General features: G+C 51.7%; 1 non-coding gene across 1 annotated transcript; it reads right to left on the bottom strand.

Moving 5' to 3' along the window:
- Positions 1-3,441: 3,441 nt before the first annotated feature.
- Positions 3,442-3,512, bottom strand: TRNAG-CCC (transfer RNA glycine (anticodon CCC)). The gene has a single exon. It is a non-coding gene; the product is annotated as a tRNA-Gly (tRNA).

Here is a 3,512-nt window from a genome sequence, read left to right as displayed (position 1 = left end):
AGTGAGGGGTTGAGGGTGAGTGAGGGGTTGAGGGTGAGTGAGAGTGAGTGAGTTAGGGTGAGGGGTTGAGGGTGGGTGAGGGTGAGGGGTTGAGGGTGAGTGAGGGTTTGAGGGTGAGTGAGGGTGAGTGGGTGAGTGAGTGAGGGTGAGTGAGGGTGAGTGGGTGAGTGAGTGAGGGTGAGTGAGGGTGAGTGAGTGAGGGTGAGTGAGTGAGGGTGAGTGAGTGAGGGTGAGTGAGGGTGAGTGAGGGTGAGTGAGGGCGAGTGAGTGAGAGTGAGGGTGAGTGAGGGGTTGAGGCTGAGGGTGAGGGGTTGAGGGTGAGGGGTTGAGGGTGAGGGGTTGAGGGTGAGGGGGTGAGGGTGAGTGAGGGTGAGGGTGAGTGAGGGTGAGTGAGGGTGAGTGAGGGGTTGAGGGTGAGTGAGGGGTTGAGGGTGAGTGAGGGGTTGAGGGTGAGTGAGAGTGAGTGTGAGTTAGGGTGAGGGGTTGAGGGTGGGTGAGGGTGAGGGGTTGAGGGTGAGTGAGGGTGAGGGGTTGAGGGTGAGTGAGGGTTTGAGTGAGGGTGAGTGGGTGAGTGAGTGAGGGTGAGGGTGAGTGGGTGAGTGGGTGAGGGTGAGTGAGGGTGAGTGGGTGAGTGAGTGAGGGTGAGTGAGGGTGAGTGAGTGAGGGTGAGTGAGGGTGAGTGAGGGTGAGTGAGGGTGAGTAAGGGTGAGTGAGGGTGAGTGAGGGTGAGTGAGGGTGAGTGAGGGTGAGTGAGTGAGAGTGAGGGTGAGTGAGGGTGAGTGAGTGAGGGTGAGTGAGGGTGAGTGAGGGTGAGTGAGTGAGAGTGAGGGTGAGTGAGTGAGTGAGAGTGAGGGTGAGTGAGTGAGGGTGAGTGAGGGTGAGTGAGGGTGAGTGAGGGGTTGGGGTTGAGGGTGAGGGGTTGAGGGTGAGGGGTTGAGGGTGAGGGGTTGAGGGTGAGGGGTTGAGGGTGAGGGGTTGAGGGTGAGGGGTTGAGGGTGAGTGAGGGTGAGGGGTTGAGGGTGAGTGAGGGTGAGGGGTTGAGGGGGAGGGGTTGAGGGTGGGTGAGGGTGAGTGAGTGAGGGTGAGGGGTTGAGGGTGAGTGAGTGAGGGTGAGGGGTTGAGGGTGGGTGAGTGAGGGTGAGGGTTTGAGGGTGAGGGGTGTCCCCAAACAGAAAGTTCCAAACTTTGCCATTGGCATATTCTAAACCTCACTCTTAAACATTACATACCAACAGTCACTATGCAATGCTGAACAAACCCGGCAATTGGTGAAAACGGCCAACTTTCAAAATCTAGAAAAGTTAATGCCCTGTAACAATTTTGTAAAACCCCGGTCAAAATCGCCCAGAAAACAACCCTGAATAAAAAATAAAACTGACAACTAAATAGATTCCTACTTGCCTCCCTACTGGGTCCATAGACTGACACCAAAGGACATCATCAAGAATCAAGAGGATGTTGAGCGTCGTTCCCGATACTCTTTCAAAAAAAATTGCGAATAAACGTGAAAGGCTTTCACGGCCGGCCGGTCGTGAAACTGAAAGCATGGCCGGCCGGCCGTGAAAGCCTTTGATGTAATCAACACACCCCACACACCTCCTTTGTAGTACAAATTGGAGCCTCTGGAGGGGTCTTCCTGCCTCGCTCTCTCGCACCCAGCCAGGCCCAGCCCTTTAATATTCAAGGGTCCAGACACTGCAGGAAGGAGCACGCAAGGCTGATGCAGACCCCCTAGGCAGGGCTTGTGAAAGAAACCAAACAATGACCTCTCCTGGTTCACATGCAAACCCATCCCGCGAAGAATTTGGAGCATTTCTTGCCATGGAATCCGAGGCCACTGACACCACTAGACTAATTCAACAGCGAAAGTCCAATTGTTTCAAGAAGAAGTAGGGTGTACAACAGACGGGCTAGGAAGCAATAATTAGAGCTAGTCCATTAGATTCTAAGCATTCATGTATTTACTTGCCGCCTTCAGTCATAACTTTACCAGTAATTACTTTCTTGTGTCCAAAGTGACTCTTTCCCATGTTCTCTTCATTGGTACACTTTAGTGGACAATACGGAAACAATGTGCTTTCTTCAGTAAGTAAGCACCCAAACTATAATCTATCTACATAGCCGCCACCCACTTGGTAACCTGTTCTACATAGCAGCTGTCCATGAAGAAGCTACAAGGAATGGTAGTGCAGAATTCCGTCGGTTTTTCAGCACTGGTCTTCTACGTGATAACGTCACCTTGCTGTGGAGACACTATTAATTGGGGCTTTTTACACTGTGACTCTTTTACTGTGGCCTTTGAAACACTTATCTTAAATTTCAAAATTTGGTCCAATTAGCAGACAGGCAAAGACGGCACATCGGAAGTAATGTCGCTACTGGACCGGATACACGGGCCCGTTTCATTGCACAAACCCGAGTTATTTCTGCGGAACAAGGTTGCCCTGGGTAGACCGCATTACACTGACGATACACTGCTTATATTGCCTCGCTTGTGGAGTGGGGTTGGTTCGTAGGCCTCTGCTTTGAACTTTACAAGACTTTTAGCGAGGTGTTAAACTCTAGTTTTCCCAGGTCCCTTTTCCTAATTGTGTCACTTGCCTATACATTAGTAGTGCAGCGGTATTCAAGAGGGCATGTGTGAACTCTAAATCCGATATTGCGGTTTTGGAATTGTTGAGAGGTTGGGGGACGTTAGAAGAAGACCTTCGTTTAGTGTCCACAAACGGAATTCGACGGAATCATTGTGTTTACGTAGCTTTGCTCTTTTAATATGCGGAGCATTATGTTTAGCCAAGCATGGAAGCGACTCCAAAACACTCGCCTGCAATACAGACCACGGACAAACATTGTGTTACCTTCTGTTCTGTGTGTCTGCGGTGTGTAATGCGTATTCAGGAAGACTGGTACACAGATCCCGGCTTATTTGCTGAAAAACAGGATATGATCGTGGTACACGGTGGGCCGTTAGCAAGGGGTGCTTGATAGCTCACAGGAAAAAACAAGCTTCTCAGCAGTGGCCGCAGGCTGCCAGTGGGAGGGAACGAGCGAGCATATGGCGAGCGGCGGGGGAGTCTGGTGCGAGGCGCGGGGGGGGATTGAGCACACAAAATAGGCTTGCAGACGGCGTTAGACGGAAGAGAGGGAAGGGGGAGGAGAAATGCGACACAGCGGGAGGGGGCGGAGCGGGTAAACAAAGACGGACGTGCACGCGCACGCGCTTTTAAGGTCAATGCGCATGCGCATAAGCTCAATGCGCATGCGCATTGACCTTAAAAGTCACGGGCACTACAAGGAATCGCCACGATTCCTTGCAGTGTAGATAAAGAGTGGATAAGTCGCAATAGTCTCGCTTGCTCGATGCGCATGCGCATCGACAGGCGAGACCTAAAACTACAGATGGGTTTGAGGCAATAATTTAAAACAAAGAAAAAAATGACATGCGCCAGCCGGGAATCGAACCCGGGTCGCAAGAATGGGAATCTTGCATGATACCACTACACTACTGGCGC

Source organism: Lissotriton vulgaris, chromosome 1_1 (assembly GCF_964263255.1).
Source record: "Lissotriton vulgaris chromosome 1_1, aLisVul1.2, whole genome shotgun sequence".
Classification (NCBI taxonomy): Eukaryota; Metazoa; Chordata; class Amphibia; order Caudata; family Salamandridae; genus Lissotriton; species Lissotriton vulgaris.
This window is presented reverse-complemented; position numbering and strand designations above follow the sequence as displayed.